Source organism: Candoia aspera, chromosome 7 (genome assembly GCF_035149785.1).
Source record: "Candoia aspera isolate rCanAsp1 chromosome 7, rCanAsp1.hap2, whole genome shotgun sequence".
Classification (NCBI taxonomy): domain Eukaryota; kingdom Metazoa; phylum Chordata; class Lepidosauria; order Squamata; family Boidae; genus Candoia; species Candoia aspera.
This window is the reverse complement of record NC_086159.1, coordinates 29,940,787-29,955,090: the sequence shown is the minus strand read 5'-3', so window position 1 is coordinate 29,955,090 and position 14,304 is coordinate 29,940,787. Positions and strand designations below refer to the sequence as shown.

The 14,304-nt window shown below is 37.8% G+C and overlaps 1 protein-coding gene across 1 annotated transcript in view; it reads right to left on the bottom strand.

Annotated features, from left to right (window-relative positions):
• CACNA1I (calcium voltage-gated channel subunit alpha1 I) overlaps positions 1-14,304 on the bottom strand; it is a 346,803-nt gene that overhangs the window by 148,687 nt on the left and 183,812 nt on the right. The window lies entirely within an intron of this gene.

Here is a 14,304-nt window from a genome sequence, read left to right as displayed (position 1 = left end):
ATATATATATTTTAAATTGATAGCTTTACCCATTATATGCTGAGATTCTAGTAGATTGCATGCATTACTGCAATCCATCTTAGATGGAATCTGTATTGGTATATAATACCATTGTGCTCTAAAATAAAGTAGTGTTGAAGTTCTCCCCCCCCCCCTCCAGTAGACATGACACAAAATGGCTATCAAACTGGAATAATTACATTTGTGGGAGTTTTCTGTGGGTATACAGTATTTGCTCAACAGAGTCTGTAACTAGCCATAGATTAAACTTACTATCTTTAAATACCAGATGACTCAAAAATCATGGCCAGCCACATTTCACCAATCACCTTCTATTTTAGCTAGTATATTCTGATTTTCATTTTTTTTTAAAAAAAGCCTACAGGAGTTTGACTGTGATTGGAGCCACTGAAGTTTGAACTCCCCTCACCGTTTTTTATATCCTTGTTTCAACCCATGCAGAATTATAGGGAGAAAAAAAGAGGGCAGTGAAGTAGCTGAGGCTGGAACAGCTCCATTGTGACGCCAGAAAGGAGAGTTAACTAGAGATTAACCCTCATTGTTCAGATTCAGAGATACACAGCTTTAGGTACAAGTCATGTTCCAGGTTCAGATGCATCATCAGTCTTAGTCAGTTATGAATCAGTCTGATGCGCAAATTAGTTTTGTATGTGAATGTAGGTTTGCATATCTGTATGTATGTGTTGGGAGAGAATGAGGGGGAGAAAGAGAGAAAAAAATACATATGTACCACAAAGTAAAGAGATAACAGCCAAAATACCTTCTAATGCCCTTCCCAATTCTTCACAAATCCCACTAGTCATTCAGCTCAGTGGCCATTCCAATTCTTTCGATCTTTGATCTTCACCAGGTCATATGGAGAACTGGCATGATGATCATATTAAAGTTTTCATGAACTTTTCCCCATTGACCTCCCCATGTATACTTGACAGGTACAGCACACTTCTGTTCTGTCCAAATCTCCTTCTGTCCCACTACAAACTTATTTTTTCAGGTCAGCTACCTCAGCTGCCTAACTCTGCTCTCACTCATTAATGTTCTGTTTAACTAAGGGTTACCAAAATATTCTTGGTGGAACAGTCTAATCACTGGGCTTGCAGCAGCTTCCCTTCTACTCTCTCTCCTCAGCTCTCTGAAGACATCAGAACAAGGAGACAGGATGTAATTTTGGTCCTTCCTATTTTCTTTCTGTCAAGTGAGATTTGGGGTTTTTTACTCTATTTTCTCTCCTAGCACTAAAGAAGATATATCTTCTGGGAGTAAAAAAATTAATTACTAATTACACAGTTACTTTAGTTTCAGAGCTGAGAAACTCAACACCCCCAAATGGCAAATAGCTTAATTAAGTTATTCTTGATTTAATCGGGAATTTATTTCTCTTCTGGCAAAAGCTTTATGAAAGTGACCCAGATATATGACACCCATTCCAAAGCATTCACACCACTTTTACATTTAGATTTCTCCCAAATGTCAGGTTCTATTAAGAAATTTAGGGGTGTTTTTGAAGCTAATGTGTGGAGGCATAAGCAGCAGACATGTCAAGTGACAACTTAGTGTAGATTACACGGTGTATCCAGAGAGGCTGAGAATTCTGATTTCAGTCAGATTTTTAAAAGGCAAAAAAGCAAGTCAGGAGTCTAAGTTATTTTGGAAGTTAAACAAAGTCGGGAATATATATGCTTTTGTCACTGAAAATCCATCTTCAGGAGCCTTGATCTTAAATCTTTATTTTGGCATTTAGAAAAGCCTTGTTTTCCAACTGGCTGAGATTGCAAGTTCATAAATGCTTACTTGGAAGGCTACTAAGCCATCACTGGCTTTAACCACAGCTTGTTAAACAAATCTTAATAGCTTGATTGATACGCAACACTAAGTATAAACCATGATTTACAAAACATAGAATGGAGGTTCATATATCATACTAAGCCAAAGACAAATAAAGCACATTAGGGCTTAGTCTGAAAAGTGAATTTAGCCAGAAGAGTTTATTTCCTCTTACGTACAAGAAAAAGAAATAGAAAAGATCTAGGTTGTCCTCCCCTTGTTAGGATGCTATTCCTAGCAGGTAGTGGGGTATTTATTCTAACAGCCCTTTATCTCCTGCCTTCTAGTCATCAGTTCTAAGACAATTTAGTTGCCTTAGATTAGACAAACCTAGATTTGGATTGTTAGTCACCGACCCCTCTCCCTCCAACCAACCAACCAACCAACCAAAGAAAAAAAGAATGGGACATCTTTTAACTTTTGTGTCTTCTTTCCAATAACACTTCTTTGGGATTTTGCAGTGTGCAAGAAAGAACGCAGGATGATGAAAAGGTTTCTTAGTATTTCTTTATATGCATAACCTTTTCTAACCTACTCTTCTAATGCAAAGACATTAGTATGTCAGGTTTAAAAATAGGGTGGAACAGAGAGGCATAATTACTTTGGTCACTGCTAGCTTTTTTTTTTTTTTGAGCATTTTGGAAGAACAGCTCATTCACTCTGTAAATAAGTCTGCTTTTTGATAGATAATGAGCTGTTGTTCCAGTATAATGGTCTCTCCCTATGAGTGGAAAAGAAAGCAGCATTTTTAATGGAACCTGCCGTTTTGGATTGCCCAAAATTTCTCAACAAGGCTTTCAGAGAACAGTTCCATCAAAAAGATTTTGACCCCCACCCTGAAGAAACATGAAATGAATTAACACAATCCAATTGAGGTGGGTAAAACAGCTGTGAACTGCAACTCATTTTGAATCTGAAACTCTGCAGACAGCACAGAATCTAAATCAAAGGGGTGAATCAATTAATGAACCTGCAGATTTCTTTTCATAAATTATTCTCCATTGAACCCCCAATACCATACCTGGTCAGAGGCTATTTAGAAATCTTTGGCTAGGGCAAGTTAAACATGGTTGTTCACTACTGAAAGTATTCTTGTTCAGCCTAGCTCCAGGAGTATAATTTCTCAGACTTAATTTTTAGGGGTACAATATATCAATGTAATATTAAGTTGAAACAATTCCCTCTTATGAAAAAGGATTACTATGTTGCACATACATATGGATGAACTATGACCCCATGTGCAGTCACAATTACAGAGGGGGGGTTGTCTAGGCAGGGGGCCAGAGAGGATAAGTCTGAGAAGAAGTATGCTAAGAAGAAATATGCTAGATCAATAGGTATACATACCACAAATCAAACTAGGATTATTTTTTTTATCGTTTTCCTTCTATTTTTCATTTGCTTTCTCGCAACTGTGAAAACATATTATCCTGTAGATTATAGGCTTTTTAAATCCATTATGTATTTCTTTAGATAGGTTAACATGGAGTTCCTTATATGCACTACTATTTAAAGAAAACATTACCTACTCAATATCTGACCATAACAAGCCATTTTATATCTCTTTGGATAGACTGAAGAATCTGAGCTTATAGGTCTTAATTCTGGCAAGACTGTTCCCTAGAACAGTGCTGCTTTATTATAGTTGCTTTCATATTCCCTTATAAAACATTTTTTTAGCATTTTAAATAACACGGATCACTGATAAAAGCTTGGAACTGAAAAAGAGACAACAGTCAAAGAAAGAAAACAAAGGGGGCAGGTTGGTAAAGCGGATAAAACATGTATAAAATTGGATGCAATTATATAGAAACTTAAATTATAAGCTATGATCACCTATGTTATACTGTCTTGCAGGCAGAGAGCAAGAAGGGTGAAGGCTGACCAATGTCAGAAGTGCCTATAAGCTGTCAGTAAGAGGTTCAGAATCACGTGTCCTGGTGAATGAAGAAAGAAGGGCGTACCATATTCTGTATGGACTTTAATTAAAAATAGATTACTTCTGAACCCCAAACATTAACAGGAAATGGGTTACTGAAATTATCAGCTATCATTTAGCAGTCTGAACATGGTCTACATTTGAAAGGAGTCTGAACTCATAAGGTTGGCAAGTACAATTCCTTTTCAATTCTAGTTCACTATTTTTGACTGATTATTGGGCAGCATTTTTGAAGTCTTGATTAGTTGTTACAGAATATTTATGGTAAATGCTACTCCCTGTACCCCCAGTAAAGCTATGTTCACAAAATTCATGACACGAAACCGCTAGGCTTAGCCAGTTATAGTATTCTACAACTAGATCCTCCAGATCTGGCAGATGGCCTTCCTTTCCAGTTTTATTCTTTTAACCCTGCTTGCATAAGTCAGTTTGATAACAATATTATTATCATTTAAAATAAAATGCTAAAGAGCTGAACTGTGTTTCAGTTTTCCTGCAAGCTTTGAGTTTATTAGGAAAATTGCTGTGTCTCAACCATGGTAAGTAATGCCAGTCTAAGATCTTTGCTGAAAACAGATGTGGCAGTAATTTAAATCTAGGCCTCATTCATACAAACAGAGCAAAACCTGAGAAGTACAGTGCAGCTTTATACTATGCACGTATATGCAGACCAGACTTTTGCTCTTCAACAGATCACTGAGAAACGTATGAATGTTAGAAAGAAAGTTTATCACGTGTTTGTTGAATTTTGAGAAAGATTATGACGAAGTGAATGCGGAATGTTTAGCACAAACAAGAAGTTGACAGGTAGTTGCTGAATGTGATAATCGATGTATATGATGGATAGAAAGCACGTATGAGAATAAATAAAATACTAAGAAATAATAAAGTTATGTTACTGATGCACCCGCATTTTTGTATGCAAATGATGATGCCATGTTGTTGGCTGAGAATCCAAATAATTTGCACTGAATGTTAAGCATATACATTGAATTTGAAAATAAATATATCAAAGACCAAGGGTTGACAGGGAAAGTGGAGTGAATGACTGCAAGTAATGCATAAATGGCAAAAAGCCCACAGCAAGTAAATGAATTTGTATGCCTTGATAAAATATTTACGAAATATGGGAAAATGGATGGAGATGTTTTAAGATATGCAAATGCTGGTAGAAAGATGGTGGGTGGCATGTGGTCTGTTGCAAAAAATGAATGTTTGTCAAAAAAAAGGAAAAGAGCAGCCTTTGGGAGTGGGAGTCTGCAGGGTACATCAGAAAAGATGGTGGTCATAAACTTGGAATGAAGCTCCACTTCTTTTGTACATGTGTATACAAAGAGGTGGGGTTTCAATTGTGTGACTGTGACCACTATTTGTGACCACCATCTTCTGATGCCCCCTGTGGATATTGTTGGCCTTCTGCCTACTTTGTTATATGGCAGTGAGAGCTGCATTTGTCAAGAGAAATATAGAAGTAAATTCAGTGGAGTGGAAATGGAGTACTTAAGAAAGTACTGGTAAAACAAGAAGGATAGGATCGAGAGCAAGAGCGAGAGAGAGAACGAGAGAGAGATGAGAGAGAGAGAGAGAGAGAGAGAGAGAGAGAGAACGAGAGAGAGAGAGAGAGAGAGAACGAGAGAGAGATGAGAGAGAGAGAGAGAGAGAGAGAGAGAGAGAGAGAGAACGAGAACGAGAGAGAGATGAGAGAGAGAGAGAGAGAGAGAGAGAGAGAGAACGAGAGAGAGAGAGAGAGAGAGAGAGAGAGAGATCTTATCCAATGAGATAGGATCAAGAATGAATGATTGTTAGATTGAATCTGTATTAAATACCAAAGTGAGTGATCAATACATTGAGACTGTTTGATCATACAGACAGAATGAATTTGTAAAACAAATACATGAAAGAAGAGTGAATGGTTTGATTAGAAGAGGAAGACTGAGAAAAACACGATTGAATGGAACTGATGAGATCCTCAAAAAAACAGGTGAAACATTTCAAGAATTAACATATGGATTTGGTGGAAGGATGGTGTGCAAGAGCAGAAAGATATAGTGAGGTATAGTGAATAGTATTGGGGTAACCCTGATTGAGCTATTTTTTCTTTCCTTATCTCATGGCTTTACTTTCTTTGGTTATTTCTTACACATCTTTTGTCCTTTGCTTATGCCAAAAAGCGATAATGTGATGAGTATGTCTGTATGTCTATATGTTGCAGAGAAGGCTCGTATGATCAATCTTACTTCATTCCTTCCATATTACCTGGGAAGAAAAATGAGATTTAATTTTAAAAAAGGTTAAAATAATTCTCTTTAATCTATGTTTCTTTTCATAAATTCAATGAAAAAATTCCATTATATGACCTTTCTTCTGTAATTTGAAATGGTTCAGTCTAAAAATAGGTATGTTACTTCATCTGCTGATCATGAAAACTAGATTCTAGTTTATCAGATCTAGGAACTGTTTTTGTCTCAATTAACTCTTTCCATTAAACAAGGCAAAAACACCCCTCTAATCTACAGTTTTGCTGTATAAAAAGGCAGTGAAAAATCTCTTGCTTTTAACATTCACTTAGGGATATGATTTGAAATATGATTTGCAATTAAAAATATGTTCTTGTTTTCTGAACTTATTTTTTATTGTGTTTGAAGAAGAGGAAACTAAGACTAGAAACTCATTTTCAAGTTTAATGAGTATTCCTATTCTAAATTTTCCAAAGTTGGCACATATGGCACAGATACCAGAATAAATAAAATATTACTTCTTCTGATCTGAAAAATATTTTCACATTTTATTTTATCTCATATGCTCAGTGAGGCAGCCATATGCCCATTGAAGCAGACAGGGAAAGAAACATAATATGATCTTTAGGTGATGTTCAGCTGAATTCAGGTTATGCACACTGACAGCTGGTGACTCAATGCGGGCAGTGTAAATTCCATATTGGCATTGCTATACATTATCTTGTACCAGACACCATGTGAGGTACTGCTGTTAGAGAGGACTTTGGGAAGGAGGTCCTGGATTTCACTTAGCCATATACCCTGGAAGTCTTCCAAAAGCTACGGGTCTACTTACTGTATGTTGAAGTAATAAAGTCATACTTTTACAAAGAAGAAGCATTAAGTCAAGAATAAGATCATTAGGTCCAGAATCTAAAATTCCCAATAAATACTCATAATCATGATGGGAGAACAGATTTAAGCAGCAAACCAAATGAAGTCAGATGGAAAAGAAATTGGAACTCATATATTTTTCCAAAGCATTGACTTTCTCACTCTCCTCGACCCCTTAATCACAGGCCTACCATTACAAAACTGACAAGCAATTTAGTACACTTAATCTTAAATGCTTAAGATTTAGTACACTTAATTTTAAATGTTGAAGTCTTACTTCTCAACTACTTTGTGAAAAGAAGCTCTTTAAGTTAAAATTGGTTCAGCGGATATACTCCAATGCAGGTCATTTCTTTAAAAGACAACTGTATTCACAACCCCAAACCAGGGGGGTCCACAGCGTATGGAAAAAAAGTCAAGGCAGCAGCCACAATTGTGCAATTGGAACTCTGCCCATTTTTAAGTCTCCTCAGAGAAAATCTGCTGTTCTCTTCAGGATTGGGGTAGGGTTAGAGTCGGTTATAAAACAAATTCTACCACTCTGTTGGGTATAAAAGTTAGAGACCCTTGGATGCTGAAGCCTTTATGAAGATACCTGGGAGAACCAATCCCACTCACTCACCTTTTTAGTGAGATGGGCAGTGTATATATTTAATAAATAATAACAAGGCTGCGTGAGCCACGTTTCCAGGAATGAGGATAAAGAGGAAATATGGAATGACTTTCTTCCTGACAATTGGTTGGAACTAACCCCGCTGGCCTTCAGTAAGGCCATCAAGACTTGGCTTATTCCCAGGGTCTTTGGGTTGTGAGCCCGAGTTACATGAGGGTGTTATTTCTGTCTGCATCGCAATGTTATTGTTTTATTGTTTCATTATTGTTTATTGGTTTCTGTATTGTGGTTTGGTATTATTTTTGTTAGGTTTTGTTGCCTTTTCTGTAAGCCTCCCAGAGTCACCTTGGCTGAGCTGGGTGGCTGTATAAATGTTTTAAATAAATAAATAACCTAGAAAAAAAAAGAAAGGAAGAAACTCTGCCCATTTTTTATGTGCACACATGAAAAATAGGTGGAGCTTTGGTTGCATCATTACAGCTGCCATCTTGATTTCTTTTTTCTTTCCTTTTTTTTACCATCCCTTGTGGACATCCCCTGCTGCACACAAAGGAGAACAGCCTTGTGCTTGAACAACAGCTGCCAAACACTGGCCACATTAGACACCTGGCTACCTGCTGTCTAATCTAACTAGAGAGATGCTAAAGAAATGGGAATTCAGCGGAGCAGAGATATTGCTTCTTTGTGTGCTTGCATGTTTTATTTAGCCCAGCAAAAAATATGCTTTTGTTTTGGGACTTCTTAAGGGAGACAGCAAAAAAGAAAGTATTGATTTGCAGACTTTTATTTTAAAAGTCACTCCTTAATCTGGGAAGGAGAGGAGGGAATAAAGATATAGTGATGACAATTCTCATTGCTATGGCAACTGTACATTTTTTGGTGACAGTGGAGTCTTCCTCCCGAAACAGCTAAATTGCCCAGGAAGTGAAGGTGAGGAGGGCAAGAAGCAGACAGTGGAATTTACTTAAGGAAAATTGTAATTCTTGGAATTTGCAAATGGGGGAAGATAAGGGAAGATATATACTTGAGTAAACAAAATAGGCATGCCTGCTACTGTGCAGGCACTAATGTCATTTGACTGAAGATTTATAGCCTACCTTATCTTATTACCCCAGAATGGGGACTATAATGTCTGGGAGTTTACAAATTACTATTTTCCTTTTTTTGCTTAATTTTTCTAGTAGATGCTCACATTATAATCAAAGAAAGATGCAGGTTTTTGAATCACAGTGGAAGCTTTAGCATAATATTTGTTAGAGCTATTTTTGCTGTCCCTGAGGCCTCTCACTCCCACCCCCACCCTAAAACCTCATCTCAATGGGAAAAAAGGCCAAAAATTTCAGCCATATCCTTTCTAGAGATGTCAGAGCATCTTTGGATATCCTCCGCAGCTCTCAGAAGTTAGGAGGCTAGGTTGCAGTATGCAGCTCCTCAGAAATTGCCTATCCATGGAATGAGGCAGTCATAAATGGGGGGCCAATTAGGTGGCCTTTTTCTACATGATCAGAATCATCTGGAGAGAAATTTCTATGACATCTGATTCACTCATGAGACCCACAACACATCCCCCAACCCTGACAGTATTTCCTCTCCATATTCTATTCCCCATGGAGAACAGAATATTTGCTTGTTTCATAGTATTTATAGCCTATTACGTTTCTATCAGACTTCACTTTTATGAGCCCTCTTTGGGATGACTGCATTTCCAATGCATTACCGACTGCAGATGTGTTTCAGTCTTCTGGAATTGTAACTCGTACTGGTGGAATAGTTCCTAAATGTGGACAGTGGACAGACAGACAGATATAAGGCTCCTCCACCTAAGGACTTTGTGTCACTTTGAAATCAGCTCCAGGCCTCTCTGTTCTTGCTCATTTGGAATCCTGAATCAGGGTTTTGCCAGCTCTGCAGTGGTTCAGCAAAATCATTGCTAAAGCTGGTATCAGCTATTGTTCTGAAAAGCTCATTGTCTCATTGGTGGGAAATCTGCCTCAACCTGCCACCTCCTGGCATCTATCAGCAACTTTTAGATGCTCCGCTAAATCAGTAGAAGCCATGTCTCTCCTTCTGCTGCACTTTCAGCACAGGACTCTCTAGAAGGGTGAAGGAAGGACTGCCATGGTTACATGATTGCTCATATTATGAGAAGTCTCCCTTAATTCAGTGGTGACTCCCTACCCCCCGGGGCATTCAGTCACTTAAATAGCAACATGGAGGCTAAACATCTCATTTCTGGATTTGGGGAAATAGGAAATAAGTGCTCACACTAGGCTCCATGAATGGGATGCTAAGCTCCTACACTGGAAACCCCCAGTTGCAACTGTTAAATCATGGTGTCATTCTATTGTCACAGCATGCTATGGGCATTTATAGGAAGGGAAAATGATGGTTTCACAGAAGAATAGCAACTCCACAGTCGGAAAGCTTTATCCTTGTGCCAAAAATCTTATTTTTTCAGCAAATGACCACACAGCTACACATAAGATGTATTGAAAGCTAAGGATTCTAACAATTTAATTTTTCTTCTTTTTGTGTTGAGCAGGGACCTGCATTTGCCCAGGGCTGGGGTGCTGACTGAATGACATGTGCTAGACTGAAGGACTCATGGTGATCTCAACATGCTCCCTGTATTTCAAAGCTAGCAGCAATGAAAGCAGTTGTGGGTTACTCTCAAACTGCTTTGAAGGACTAAGGAGTAAACACTGCAGTAATGTGGAAATACCCAGAGCCTGCTTACATTATGCTTATGAAAGGGAAAGGAAAGGAGAAGGAGAAGGAATCCTTTTACCAAGCAGAATAAGAAATAGCAAACAGTTAATTAAAAAAAGGACAAGTGCTTATTTATTTATTAATCTATTTATCATTGTAGATCAAATAGTGCAAAGATGGGGACAAAGAAAAAATGATGTTTGCACTGAGTTCCATTCCTTAGCACTTATGGAGAAATAAATACAATTAATGGACACACAGACAAAAAAAAAAACCAAGTAGAAATCAGAATCTTAGCGTTACAGGTTGTAAAACACATGAACTTGGTAATACCTCCTATCTCCCCCACATGTGCAATACAATGTGCAGTACAAACACATTCGTTTTGTAGTGCATTACTGTAATCATCATGATGTGACAACTGACTAAATTGGAACAAATGTCATCATGGAGGTTCTTTACCTTCTCCTAGTGTAGATCCTGCCCTGACTGTGCAGTATTTACATACAACATGTGACCACATTAGCTCCCAACAATATTTCACTTATAAAAAGAATGGGAAAGGGTCCTTAAGGAAATCTATATTTTCCTTCCTGATTTTTCTTAATTCTAGACAATTAACTGTTCCTTATAGATTTCTGAAAGCTGTTATAAAAATAAAGGAGTATTCCTACTCCAGGCTACATATCAAGGATAACTACCTTACTACACTCAAGGAATATAGTGACATTAAATGGGAATTCCCATGAGCTGCTTGCCAGGAAGTAGAAGAAAGAAGTAAGGTACAGTTGATGGACTAAAAAGACAGAAATCTCAGAACTTCATGCAAGGGAGTTCTTTTTGAAGAAATTCTAAATGTACACCACTTCCCATCAGTGCAGTGAAAGGAAACATCAACACCAACCTGAAAAGCAGTTTGTTCTATCCAACTTCTATTAAACCTGGATATAATCCTCCTTTCTCCACCATACAGTATTGTGGTGAAGGGAGGATTGTATTATAGTTGAATAGAAGCTTGGATAGACCAAATGTTGGGTGTTTGGTCGGATTTATAAAGTGCTTAATCAGTTTGTTAAACTCAGCCTGTGAGTTCATTTCGGTGTTCTTTGTTTCTCTCTCTCTCTCTCGCTGCTATGTAAACCATTTTGCAATGAATAGAATGTATTTTGAGAATTTCATTTTTACTGTGACCCTGTCAGTGCAATCTCTAGCATGAGTGTTTGCTGCCTTACCTACCTGAGCAGATCCACAGCACAGCCTTCCCCAACATACAATATAATTTCTTTGTGGTGGCATTACAGTTTGCAACCTAATCAGGTACATTTATGCACTGTTCCCATTGTGCAGTGGCAAGATCATATGCATCTCTTCTCCTGCAAGATGTTAGGGCAGCTGAGTTTGGAACTGTCTTGTCGAAGAAGGATGTTAAAGTACCTCCTTGCTGCGAGATAGCAGCAGACTGAATGGTTTGAGTAGACAGGCACAATTTACTGGGGAAAGCTTTTTCTCTCTCTCTAACTGGCATAAGAAGCAAGTTGTGCTCTGGAATATGGGTCAACTATTGGTGTGCACATACCTATCCATTTGCTCTGGCAACTGTCAAAGATACTGAACTTGACTCGGAACATTTTAAATAATGCATAAGTTTTACATTGAACGTTACACTGAGGTTACTATGTGTGAGTTATGTTTTGAGTAACTTCCTCAGTAAATCTGCTGTGCTGTAAACTCTGTTCTGAAGGTCAACATACTACATTGTTATAATAGTAATAATGATTTCCCCCAAAAGAAATCAGCAAATAAATCTGCTACTTGCCACTGCCTTTACTCTCAGCTTGCATTTGAGCTATAGATCCTTCACAAAATAATTTTTCCCAATGAACTTTATGAGACGCTCCTAGATGAGAGTGAGCAATGGTAATGGAGTCCCTGTTTTAGGGGATATGGGAGTTCTGCGGGGAAAGGAAGCCGTGATGCTCTTTATACCCTTAGTTATAACTGAGGCATTTTCTATTGTTTGTTGTTGTTTATTCGTTTAGTCGCTTCCGACTCTTCGTGACTTCATGGACCAGCCCACGCCAGAGCTTCCTGTCGGTCGTCAACACCCCCAGCTCCCCCAGGGACGAGTCCGTCACCTCTAGAATATCATCCATCCATCTTGCCCTTGGTTGGCCCCTCTTCCTTTTGCCTTCCACTCTCCCTAGCATCAGCATCTTCTCTTTTTCTATTGTTTAATCTGATGGAAATATATGCTCGCATACACAAATGACAGGGTTCAAAGCTAGGACTGGCACATCTCTCAAAGGGAAAAGAATTTTCTCATTTGCACAAGATAATTAATTAGATAGTATGACATTTAAAATTGGCCAGCAGTAAACATTCTGGCTGGATTAAACAATGAGGACAATAAAAGCTTCTAGATGGCAATAAAGAATCTACACTGATCTAAAATAAGCCAAGTGACAATTCTGTGTGGACTTAATGGAATGAATACAAACATGAAAATGGTATTGCTATTCTTTGCTATAGAAAATACCATTTTAAAAAGCTCTTTTCTACTTATTAAGCTTGAACCTGTTGCCAGTTCAGATTGTAAAGTCCAAATAAGAATGATAAACGATTATTCTTTGTAGTGAGAAAAAGAGTTGGTAGGGCAAATGTTCATTTTATAATGAAACCATTCTGTAAAATTGTGACCACAAGTGTAAACTGTGAAAGTGCACCAGTTATTTGACTTGCAAATCCCTGTGTGCCCCTTGCTTAGCTTGCAGTGAGACAGAGGAAGTGGATACTGCAGCTTTAATACAGCAACTTTGCTGTTAAAGCACTTAAATGTCACCTAATCCCTGAGGTGTGCTTAGATGTGCCATCAGACAGTAAAGACAGAATCACAATGCTTTTGCCTTTAATAAGAAAGATGCCCTTAATGCCAAAATTCTGTAAAAAGGAACAGCACTGATCATGAAAACTCAGCTCTGTTTCTATGCCTTGTACCAGCTGCTTATCAGATTTGCTGATGATACAAAACTAAATTGGATGGTTATTAATATTCTAGAGGATAGACACAAAATTCAAAATGATTTTGATAGATTAGCAAACTGGGCTCAAAAGAATCGTGGAATTTTACAGAGACAAATACAGAGTTCTTCAGTTAGGAAAAGAAATCAAATGTACAAGGGGATAACTGGTATAGTAATGGCATATTTAAAAAGGAGTTTGTAATTGACCAAAAGCTGAATATAAGTCAGCTTTGTGAAATGGATGTGAAAAAAGACAAACCAATTTTAAGATTCATTAATAGACATTTAGTTCCTAAATCATACGAAGTAACTCTATTCTCCGTTGCATCACACACTACCTTTTGGCATAGAACAACAGTGCCACTTCAAACATCTGGTACATAGACACCTATGCTGACAAGCTTCAGTACAGTGGCATTATTGAGAAAACATTAGTCAATGCTTTATTACTGAGGCAAATGGTCATTGGGAAGATGGATTGAGCCACCAGGTATTTCTATGGTTTGCCAGCCAGAGTCATATTATATAATGGGTGGAACAATTTGCTTGAATGGGAAAAGCAACAGTCTGTCCCAAAAGGTGCTTTTCACTTGTCCTCAACATTTTATAAAATTGGGAGGATACTGCTTGACAGGAAGAACAAGCAAGAAGGAGCTGCCTAACCACTTCCAAACAGAAGATCCAGATAATCTCCCTCAAACCTGCTTTTTTGCAATGTCTGAACATGTTTGGAATCTTAAGATATTATTTAAGCTGGCAATATATAACTAGTTTTTCTTTGGAATTCTGTCTATGTGATTGTTGCCTTCTCTTGTTTCTCTTATATTCCTCATCTCATAATAAATTGTTTACATACATACATACATATATATGGATTATTTTTTCACATGTGCAGAACTGTACAGTTACATATCATCCCCTTGTGTTTTCAGGTTGTTCTCAAAATGATGGTAAGTCCTGCATTTTGGGATTTCTAAGCACCTCCCTTTCTGTTTTGTTCCCTTAAACCCATGCTGAAAAGGGGAGCCTTTTGCAGATGGGCTAAGAACCCCCCAATTGGTCAGATCA